At 35.9% G+C, this 12,126-nt stretch overlaps 1 protein-coding gene across 4 annotated transcripts in view; it reads left to right on the forward strand.

Moving 5' to 3' along the window:
- Positions 1-12,126, forward strand: part of Nlg2 (Neuroligin 2) — a 512,997-nt gene that overhangs the window by 427,407 nt on the left and 73,464 nt on the right. The window lies entirely within an intron of this gene.

Below are 12,126 nucleotides of genomic sequence, written 5' to 3' on the forward strand. Positions count from 1 at the left end.
TTAGCATAATCTGATCTCTCTTTTTCCATTTCTGAAATGAACAAAAAAGTTTAGGTTGTCATTTCTAAAATTTGAGGGGGACATAATGAAATTTTATGAATTTGTTTGTTAAGTGGGAATGAGAATACTTGAACGTATTCTGCGTGTTGGTTGAACAATCTATTTGAAGGAAGGCTCGTGTCAAATGCAGCCCTTTTCTGGGTCATTATAAGCTCGTTCGTTTGATGAATTGGTCACTAACTTTACCCACTCATATCCAACCTTAGGGCGCACTTCAGCTTCTATCCTCTCGTACACGACCTCTATCTCATCTCACTCAACTTTCTTTTTGGACTAACTTTGACGAGTTTCTCATTGTTCATTCTTTTTTTTCCACTCACTACGGCTTTGGGCTTTGAATTTTGGTTTTTTCACTTTCTCTTGGCATTCAGCATATTTTTGTGTTGTTTTCTTTTATTGATTGCTTTTGTGGTTTGATGGAGTGGGGTGATAGTCTTGTCTCTCTCCTCTTGAGATAACAAAGACGTGAGAATCTTTTGTAATTATTAATGGTCCTAGGTTTTCTCTTCTGGCTGTTACAGATCAATAATACATATTCTCTTAGGATGAAAATCACAAACTAGGGCATTTAGTGTACCCAGTTTTCAAAATTATTATCTCTCTCAATTAATAACAAATTGTTGGCCATGGAGTCCAAAGTTTCATCATCTGTTGAGAGGGTTCCTTCTCGTCTACTAGGAGAATCCTACCGTTTTCTTAAGGTCCAGAGTTTCTACCATCAGCGCTTTTTGCGCTTCCATCTGGAGACAAAGCCATATTCTCCTCTACTTACTAGTTTGTATAGGAGCTTTACCCTGACCCACTTAAAGTTTTTTTTATGAGCCTACCTTAAAGAGGCATAATGCCTTGTTACTGGCGGAACAGAGTTAATTAAGTAATCACGTCCCGCATCATCGGAAGTAGTACTGTACATGAGCGACGCAGCGTTTTGCGGCACCGCCACGTATAGTGCTCCTCTCACTGACCACCAATGAAAGAGATGCCTCGTCCGGAAGTGCGGCGAGGGACGGATAAATGTCCTCAGGGGTCGCATGTGGCCCGAGGGCCGTAGTTTTTGGACCCCTGAGCCAGAGGATTGCCCTATCATGCTCAAAGTTTGCCCAAATGTCCCTGGCTCCTCACACTGGCCAAAATTAAGTTGCAAAGGATTCCAGACCAATCCCTGGTTCTATTCTCTGCTATCTCTTTGTTACTCTATCAATGTCAAGGAAATAATGCAACAAGTCCGGGAATAGGAATTCATAGTTTAACACCATGTAACTAAGTGATGAATTTCGTGCAGTCTAACTGAATCTCTAATCCCTTATCGAGGAATCTGCGGCAATCCTCGTGTTGTCTAGTTAGTTCTCAATCATTGTCTTTAATAGATTAGGATTCTTAAATATGGTTATTGGTACATTGAAACTAAATGGCACTCAAGGCAGCACCATGTTGACCGAAAGACTGAAGTTTTCCCAATAAAAAACTGCATTTCATCCATATGGGATGCGGGAAAACTACAATTTTAGTTTGGCTTATCAGAGAGGACAACTGGAATATCTAAACTCATTCTTTACTTCCCGTTGGAAAATTCGTTAAAACATTTTGTTTTCTTGTTGAGAGATGTTCTCTGAAATTTAAAAAGAACAAAAAAAGAAAATCCTTTGAAGAGAAAAGAATTCAATTATGTTGGTTTCCCGGCTAATAAAAACTTGGAAAAACTCTGGAAAAATTTTACTAGTATGATCCATACCTGCGCCTTTTCCTTAGTCGTTACTCTCTTTTTTTTTATTCTCATTTTCTTTTCGGCTCCTCTAACAGAGTTAATATATTTACTTTTTTTTTATTTGGCATTCAAGAAAGGGAAAAATAACTTTGCTTTTCCCCATTCACAAATGCATAATCAGATTTTTGAAGCGGAATTATTACTGTTATTGCATTTTTATTTTATCTACTCTGCGAGAGCGATTTAATCTAATTATTTTCAAAAGAGTAACTGTGAAATACTGTCGCTGAGGCGGAAATCTAAAATATGGATTTCTTGTACGCCCACACTTCTTCCAGTTATTAATTTGTAGATGATGCAGTTATTTTTGTTGGCCAGGAACCTTGTGAAGTTAAATCCTTTCCTTGATAGATGTTATTGTTGTTTTATTTGTCAAAGGTGTAGTCTTATAGATAAGTGTTTCTGGAGAGAACTCTTTGCAGACTGTAGACGTTGCATCGTCTTCATGAACTAGCCAAGTTAATGTGGATTAATTTTTAACGGAGATTGTAATTTATGCCAAAGGGGACTCTACTTATACTAAAAAGCATTAGATTCCTTATTTTCGTTCATTTTTCCCCTCTTTATGATTCTTGGGTTTTCCTTATTAGTATTTCCTTATAATCTCATCACTGTTTTCAGATTCAGACTACAATCCCGCAGATGGTATTTACATCATGCTGTCTTTTCATATTATATCTTTTACGCTATTCAAATAATGTATATGACTTATAATAATAATAATAATAATGTTTATTTACTTCCAGCTTTATACATAAATTTTTTTTTTTTTTTTTTAGGGCAATGAACCTAGGTGGTTATTATGCCCTTTACGCTCTGTGGCAGTGCATATGCCAACTTTATACACAACGTTTTGCTAGAACCACCACTTACGGAACTCCATTCTTAAAACTATACACTTAAAGTTAACTCATTCACACTATAAATTACATCCATACCTATATACAATTAAATACAGTTATATACATTTTAAAGATTTTTTATATGCATGATTCTGTAATTATATTAATTTATTTTCCTATATATTGTTAATTAATTTAATTTCCTTCAAAAACTTTATTACATTATCTATTCTCTTCTGGTCATTTGCTAAGGCTTCCTCCAGTGAGTTCGGAACACCGTGACGCTGTCTACTTTGTTCATACTTAGAACACTCCACAAGTACATGCTGCACAGTCACGGGTTCATTACATGAACCGCATGTGGGAGGGCTATCCTGACACATGAGGTAACCATGGGTCAATCGGGTATGGCCGATCCTCAGGCGAGAAACTACTACCTCTTCCCTGCGGTTGTCCCGCGATGAGGACTTCCAGGCTCTGACGACACTTTTAATCTTTCTAAGCTTATTATTCGTCACCAGGGACCACTCATTCTGCCAGGATTCATAGATGTAGCCTCGAATCTGCTTCGCCACGTCTGTAGGCAAGGATCTTCCCATGTGTGCGGCCTCTTTGGCAGCTAGGTCAGCATCTGTATTATCTTGAATTCCCGAGTGACCGGGTACCCAGACAAATGCGACTGTTGCTCCTTCTCTTTCCATTCTATACAACACTGTGTGGATGTCCTGGACGATTGGGTGTTTGGCGTATATATGCCTAAGAGACTGTAGGGCGCTGATTGAGTCAGAGCATATGGCAACTCTACCCTGAGTAGTCCCCTCTACTGCACTTAGGGCCATGTAAATTGCATAGAGCTCCGCAACATATATACTACTTCCGGCAGGTAGACCAAACCTATATTTTCGATTTCATTCATTAATTATTAATTTCCTGTAATTTAAAGCCTCTTTTAAATAATTACCTAAATTATTCCAATTCCAACCGTTTAATATTGCGTATAAATCATTTTCAGTAAGATTTTTTTTTTATTAAAATACTTCAAACGATATGGAGTTAAAATAGGACGTACTCAAATAAAGTGTACCATATCCTCTACTTGATTAAGGTATCATAGTGTACATAAATGGCTAGTATCAGGTTTAAAAAGGTTGATAATTTAAAACAATGATTCTGTTCTGGTTTAAAAAATAATCTGGATTATAAGTTAATTTTGGGATAGACTCAATGATGAATACCATTTCTTGCTTTTGACTCTGCAGTTATCATCTCCTCTGTTCGTAATTTACTTATCGTAGCATTTAATTTTTCTTCCCAAACATTCACAGAATTATTATTATTAAGTTCTACAATAGGTATGTCATAACGAGTACATAAATTATTCAATGTTTCATTCAATAACGCAATTTCAGCTATCATCTTAGGCAACCTTCCCTCTGGTAATTCTATTGATAAAATGTATATGAATATATTTTCATTGAAAAGAAAACTGTCAATGAAAGACTTCATCTATCAATGTAATGAATGCATTTGATTGATTACGTGTTGAGGCAAATGGTTGAGCCGTGGCTGGAAATATCGAGGCATAAATTAGATTTAAATATTGAATTGGTAATTACGATTGAATTTTGCGATATTGATTGGGAGTTTTGATTCAGTTCTTTTTGTACATATTGTTTGCGAGTGGAGAGTAAGAATTATAGCGAATGCCAGTTCTCTTCTTGGGTGTTTTTTCCTTTACTACGAGTATTTGATCCAACATTCATTGCTGTAAGAAGCTTGCGGCTGTAAGAAGGCGTCACTTTTCCACTAATTCATAACAATAAATCCCTACTTGCCTTCCGTAATACACGTCCTATTGGAAGAGAGGTCTGCTTATCTCTGCGCTTTTTTATATAATTTTCCTAAAAGTTCCCGTGCTGTCCATTCAGGATGTAAAGAGCAAACTTCCACATATTCTAAGTCCATCGCTGTGTAATAGTGTTATTCGCTTTACACTGAAAATGTGTTTCCATATTCTAAATAATATATAAACAATGATTTCAAATTATTCAAATGATTGCGACATTGTTTTAGTATCATTAATGCTGGACAATAACTATGTACGCTGCCATATTGTGAACTAATAATGTAATATTTACTGGTAGGAGTAACGCTCGACTACTGAGAGGTCTGGCAGCGAATATGTTTAGTTGGCTTCGAATTGTGTTAGTACAATAGTTGCAACATAATAGATAATTATAGCCTTCTGAATGCATAACCAAATATTACCAGCTGATAGTTCCAGATGTTTAACGCTGTCTAACCATAAATACTGTTCCTCCCTTCTGTTACTGTTGACAATTAATAACTTCTACTCGCTAATATTATTGTTATTGTTACATATTTTGGTTTGAAAATGTGAAATTATCAAAATTTCATACAAAAGGCATTGAGGTATTGGCCTCATTTGAGCAATATACTCTTACTCACAGGTAATAATAAGGTCGTTGAGTAGTGAGATGTTCAAGACTCCTGAAGAAACGAAATCTTCTTAATATCTGCCTCCATAAGCCTCCGAGCACCACTCAAAAGGGCTGTCATGAAGTTAATTCCTTTCTCGTTTGGTTATTATTTTCCTTTGTTGCCTTTATTGTTTGTTATTTTGTTTTATTCGGGGTTGTTCTTTTAAACTTATCTTTCTCTGGGTACTCATGAGGATACACTTCCTCATGATTCGCTACGAGAGAGGGTTAAGATTATGTGTGATGGTTATTACCTAATATTTTTTTTTTCCTGATTTAATTTGTAAAGTAATCGCCTACTTTTTCAGGTGGGACTCAACGTCCACCTACCAATTAGGTGTAGTGGACACTCATACTTACAAACAATTTTTTCTAACAAATAAAAAGTAGTCATACGCGGGATTCGAACCGGGGATCTTCCACTTACAAAGCTACGCTCGTGACCTCTAGACCAACATCCGACAACATTTTAGATTTTTTTAGATTTTTAAAGGGCGGGAAGGGATCTGTGCCCCACGGCACCGCAGCCACAAGAGGCTTATTGTGCCTTCCCTCTAAGTCTAGTAGATGAAACCTCCCCTTCTAAGAAGGTTGAGGGCTTTCCCTACCAGTTCCTTCTGCGCTATAATCTCCTTTGGTCTCAAGGTACCAAAGATGTCGTATCCGACAACATACATTAATTTGTAATAATCTCTGGAGAAGTACAAACAGTTTGTTTGAAACGGTGGGTGTCCAAAATTACCGAGTGTACTCTCTACGAGCAATAAACATCTTTCGTAACCCTCTTTCGATTCTCATTTATTTGATTCCATTAAAAGTGCGTTAATTGGTTATTTAAAGACACAATTTAGAAGCTAGATAACCGCTGGAAGTATACTTACATTTATTTTTTTCTGAATACAGAGCTTTGCACTTTTGCACATTTCAAGAAGAAGGTAAAATGTGCACATATCGGTGCTCCATTGCAAGACAGTCCAGTAGAGTTTGCTGTTCAGGTCACACAGTCCTCGTTATTAAAAGAAGAACTGCTAACACTCCATTCGTGGTGTTTCTCTTTGATCAGAGCCGCCCAAACAAGAGCTTACCACTACTAATAGAAGGTTTTAACTCATCCGATTTTGAAGTAAATTTTGAATATCATTGTTAAGTGATGTACAGACGTAATTCCTTGAATTGTTTTAGATCTTTATTTTATTTTTTCTCGTCCGGGACTTGTTTAAAGAGAATATAAACACTTGGTTAGGTTAATGCCAGTTGCAGCTAAATAGCCCATAGCCAATTCTACTTTTGGTTCTTTCTGTCCGGATTCAAATTTTGTGGGTCTCCAAAATTTATGCCAGCCATTCAGAGCAGAATCCTGGGTATTCATTTAATGAAGTAAATCCTAGTTAAGAGAGTATTAGAATGGCATTATATAATGGCCCATTTGTTGGCCGTGTCCCTTCTTCAGGAAGTGTCCAAGCTAAAGTAGAAGAGTGGGTACAATAAATATTGTGCAGATGAGAGTGAATATAAATAAATTGAGGCCTTTTAATTATTCTACTTTTTTTCACAATTTGTTTGAATTTTTAGGCAACCTCTAAGGTCAGTTTGCATTTTAAATTATCATCCATTCATTCATTCGTTAATTTAAAATAATTTTTAAATTTAATTTGCTAAATAGGATTAGTAATTTCTTTATCTGCGCGCCACTAACTTGGTTTATCTTGCAAGATTGAACGATCGAATTCCCTACATTTATATCTTGCTGTAATAATAGTCCGTTATTACTTAAGTCACTGTAATGAACTTTATTACTTCCCATAAAGATGTTACATTATTCAGTTATATTTCATCTGCTAAGTTATTATTAAATTTCGTACTAAAATTTCTTCTTTGGCTGAAGTAATAGCAGTCTAGGAGTATCCTTATACTCCTAGACTTCTCCAAAGCCTTTGATACCGTTGACCATCATATCCTGCTATCTAAACTACAATCCCTCTCTTTTTCCAATAGCACCCTCCGTTGGTTCCAATCCTTCCTGTCTAATCGTTCCCAATTCGTTGTCACTCCCGATAGTAATTCTTCTTCACTTCTTCCTTTGTCACGCGGTGTACCTCAAGGTTCTTCCCTATCTCCCACCCTCTTCTCAATTTACATCAATGACCTTCCTCTTTCCATCTCTCATTCCCAGTATCACCTCTATGCTGATGATTTTCAGATTTACCTATCCTTTTCCCCGTCGGATTTGTTTGAAGCTGTATTTAAACTTCAAGAAGACCTCAATAACATCTCAGCATGGGCCACGAACAATAAGCTTACCCTGAATGTAGAAAAGTCCAAAGCTATAGTTATTGGCTCCAACCCACTCCTTAAATCATTGGCTCCTCTTCCTAATCTTTTCCTTTACAATACCCCAATAAAATATTGTTCCTCTGTGAAAAACCTTGGTATCACTTTCGATCAAAACCTATCCTGGAAAAACCATGTTTCCCAAATCTCTCGTCGTTCCATCCATATCCTTAAGCAGTTTAATAGTTCCCGTCACCTTTTTCCAATTAAGACCCGGCAACTCCTAGTTTCCTCTCTTATATTCCCCCATTTCGACTATGGTTGTTTAGTGTATGGCGGTCTTTCTGGTGATATTGAAGCTAAGCTTAAGCGCCTCATGAACTGCTTCATAAGATTTATTTTCAGCATTTCCAGAGACTCTCGCATTTCGCACTGCTACGATGAGTTGAAGTGGCTTTTTCCTGTCTATCGCCGCCAATATTTTTTGGCTTCTTTCCTTTTTCAAGTCATCCAGTCTCAAAGGCCTTCCTATATTTTTCAACTCCTTAAGTTTAAATCCTCCATCCATTCCCGTAACACTAGATCTCGCTCATCTGATCTCTATATTCCCTCTCACCGTACCTCATCCTTTGACAAGTCCTTCCTAATACGTGCTACCTTTATCTGGAACTCCTTGCCTTCATCTGTCCGCCACGCTCCTACCCTATCTATCTTTAAATCCCTTCTATTCAGTTATCTACTTTCTATTCAGCTTCCTCCGAAATTCTAATTGTTTTAATTTATTTCCTTAATTCCTGCTGTTTTATTATTTTATTTTTACTTTCATTTTCACTTTTGTAAATATTTATTTATTTATTTAATTTCTCTATAATCACAGGCCAAGCTATTAAGGCCTCTATTTGTACCTGTATTTATTCTTAGGGGACAACTGTCCCAGAATAATAAATTTCTTTTCTATTTCTATTTCTATTTCTATTTCTATTTCTAATCACAGTTAAAAACTTTACTCTTTTCATTGCCTTTTACTTAGTTTTCGTTTCTGAAATGCACTTTCTTTTTATTGGTTGGTAGATATATAGTTTTAAATTTAATGTGACAAACTTAGACATTAAAAACACATATCGACGAGTGCCTATTCGTTTGCGAAATATCGCAGCGGGAAATGGACTAGTAGCCACATCTTTAAGAAATTTGTTGTTTTTGCATGTGTCTTTACCTAAAAATACCACTAGCAACCACTAGTACAGAGGACAAACATTCACTAGAACCTCGAAAAAAAAATAAAGGTATCGTTGCTTGCCGGATATTATAGAGGAAGTGACCTAAGACCCTATTATGGATCCCTCAAGTGCAAATGTTATTGCATGGAATGCGTCAATGCAAACTAATTGGATTTAGCTCATCGACACGCAATCATTCTCATCTAAAGATTATTCAACTTTCACTCTGTGAAATCAATTGTGATAGATCTTTTATGTCTTTTGGCTTAAGTTATTCTCTCTTTTCAATCTATTCGTCAGGAAAGCAACGGTGATAACACAGATTTTTAAAGTACTTTTTTGAGGTATATTATTTTATTCTTCTCGTCTTCCTTCTTACTGTCTACACAGACAACGAATATAACGCATAATGCAGCAGAAAATACGAACATATCCTTTACCAGTAACTTACTCACTTAACTACTAAACTACAGTTTAGATTGCGAATAAAGTGACGATTAAGCCAAAGTTACTGCCAACTTAAAGATACATCGTGGTTTCTCTAAGAATCAGTTTCTATTCAAAGAGTAATGGCGTCTGTAATCTATAGAATGAAATTAGGTATGTATGAGTTTGTCCACGCAGTGCTACACCGTAATTAACTCCTTCTGTGGGTATCGATGGAGTTAGCGTTGAATGTTGTTTTGTAAATATTGTGCTGAAAAACCAATAGGGATGTCAAGATTCAAGAAGAAATGGTTAGATTGGCCACTGAAAGCTACTCGGAGATACCAGTTACCCAGACTGCTGTTATTAGAAGCACTTGCATTTTGATAACACGCAGCCATTCTTGGTTTTGCTGTCCTTATTTAACGCTTTAGAATTCCCTGAAGATGAATGGAACCAAGCGCAGTCTTCTTCAGCTTAAGTTCGTTCCTTAGGAACAATCATCTTCATCCGTAGCCTGAGGCAAATACTGCTTCTGAAAGTCTTCCCAAACCGATCTCCACGATCGCCAAGCGATGTACCAGCATTTGGAGCGAGTCCAGAAAGAAATGTTATCCTTATTTAATGTTATATTATGTCAGCTAATAATATTTTACATATATTAGGAGCGTATGGCGCATTAGAACTGTAAATTGCAAATGTAAATTCTACAGTAGTATAATGAATGCTCTCTCTCATTAGTATAATTTATACGGGTAATGTTTTATAGAAGAGGGTGCTACATTTAGCTTTAAATAAGCAAGCAAATAAAAAATGTTACAGCTGTTTAATTTTTTTTTTTTTCTATTTTCGCTTTATTCATTAATGAATTAGGGTGAAGGGACCAGTAATTGACTGCTTAAGAAAAAATTCGAGTTTAAGGTAGAATAACTTCCGTTATTTTGGCTCCAGGTGTAGGTTGTAAAATTGTACCGCTCCAGTAGGATGTATTTTATTTTATTAATATTTTAAAAGCAGTAAATTCGATCTTTATGTCAACCAAAAATGATTTTTTTTGGAAGTATGTCAATGACCCAGTAATTGACATACCGAATTTTCGGTGGAACCAGTGTTTGACATGGGGTGGGACCAGTAATTGACATACAAATATATTCATGAAACGACATAAGATATGCATTCAAAATCACTTTTAAATCTAAATAAATCACTTAAATCACTTTTTCAATTGGGTTTATAACAAAAATCGGTCTTATTCATAATTAATTACAATCAGTTTTTAAATAGGCAAACCTAAATAATCTAATATTTTTCAACATTACGCTATTTTATACAGTTTTTGACGACCAACCCTTACACAACTGTCCTACTGGACAGTTTTAATTAAGTCCCCAAGCCAAGACAGATAATTTGAATAACAGCCCTTACTTTCAATAGTACCAAGGAGATATTAGCTAACATACTTGTTAGATCGTACACAATGTCTGTCGGCTCGCTTTTATCTCTTTCTCTCAACTCTTCCGCTCTCTTATCCTTTCAAGTTTCCGCTAAATATTTTGTTACCTAAACCTCTTTTTGGGAATTTTTTTTTTGGTTCTCACTTTACCAAACTCTCTACTTCCGATTAGACTATGTGGTCACATCCTTGTTTTATCCATTCCGCCTATAACGTTGCTACTGATGGCATCTACGCGTCCTTGGGTTCGAGTTGTTGGTGCTTTCTAGTGAACAAAATTTCTCCTACGCTTCCCTTCTTTTGGAGCGCTTCGCTAATATTTTCCACAATCTGTGCTCCCAGTGTCATTTGCTTCGAAACCAAACTATCTGAATGTAATTCATTCTTATTTTTTGCATCTAAACAGTATTTGGTTGTTTATTATTACTGAGTTACCTTTTGGGCTCATGTATAAATACACTGTGCACGTTCATTGCGTCCCGCCTCAGGTTGTAAGCATTCGCACTTACAACAGTAATAAATAAATGAAACATCAATGAAAAAAAAACTAGATTAAAAAGTAAGAAATGTGTAACATCACTAAGTCACCAACTTCTCCACTTATGTTTAATTTCGCACCTGGTACTTCTCTTGAGGGAGCTTCATTTTTCCCCTGGCCGTTTTATTTGATGGAATTCTATGGTTCAGCCATTTCCTCCCTTTCTTCTTTGGCATGTGGCAAGGACCCAAAACTGAGGGAGAATGAGAGATTTTCAAACTCCGATAAGTGGGCGTCGTTTTTATCAGTCACGTTGGCCTCGTGAAACTGTTCGGCGATCTCGACTATTCCAGTTTGTTGTTCATACATTGTTGTTCTGTACAGAATAATCATTCTGCATGCCCTCTTGAAATAAGGCGTACATTTGCTAATTTATTAATTTAAACATATTTTGTTGGAAGGTTTACTATTTATTTTATGTTGCCGATTTTTATCAATGATTTTATTTTACAATGTATTGAATTTTTAATTATAATAAAATTTATCAACCTATCTTATCATTTTCCCTGGAAGTCAATCACTGGTCTCAAACAAAAAAGCTGTAGGACTAGTAATTGACATACATGTCAATTACTGGGCAGATTGCCGTTTCAAGGACCAGTGATTGACAGCCCCATTTTAATCCTCAATGCTTCTTATAATTAAAAAAAAAACTACATAAATTAAAGCTACAAGTAATACTAATTATAACAGAACATTGATAACCACACGAATATATGAACAAATAAACGAAAAATAAGAAAAAAGAAAAATTATTTTCTTATCAATCCACCTTAGCAACGGCTTGTTTTTTCCTTGATTTTGAACTTTTAACACAAATAACCTTCCACTGATACCAAGGAACCTTCCAATAATTAATATTTTTCTGGAACTGCTGCCTAAAGGCTTCTCAATAACGAAATTGAAAGAATCACCACTAAAAACGGCTCATATCCCTTATAATACCAGTTTATTTCTGGTATGTCAATTACTGGTGCCCAGTCAATTACTGGTCCCTTCACCCTATTTGTTTACAAACTGTTTAACACGATTTTTAGAATAGAATTAATT

This window comes from Rhodnius prolixus, unplaced genomic scaffold (assembly GCF_049639745.1).
Source record: "Rhodnius prolixus isolate KJV_2025 unplaced genomic scaffold, Rpr scaffold_4, whole genome shotgun sequence".
In the NCBI taxonomy this organism is placed as follows: Eukaryota; Metazoa; Arthropoda; class Insecta; order Hemiptera; family Reduviidae; genus Rhodnius; species Rhodnius prolixus.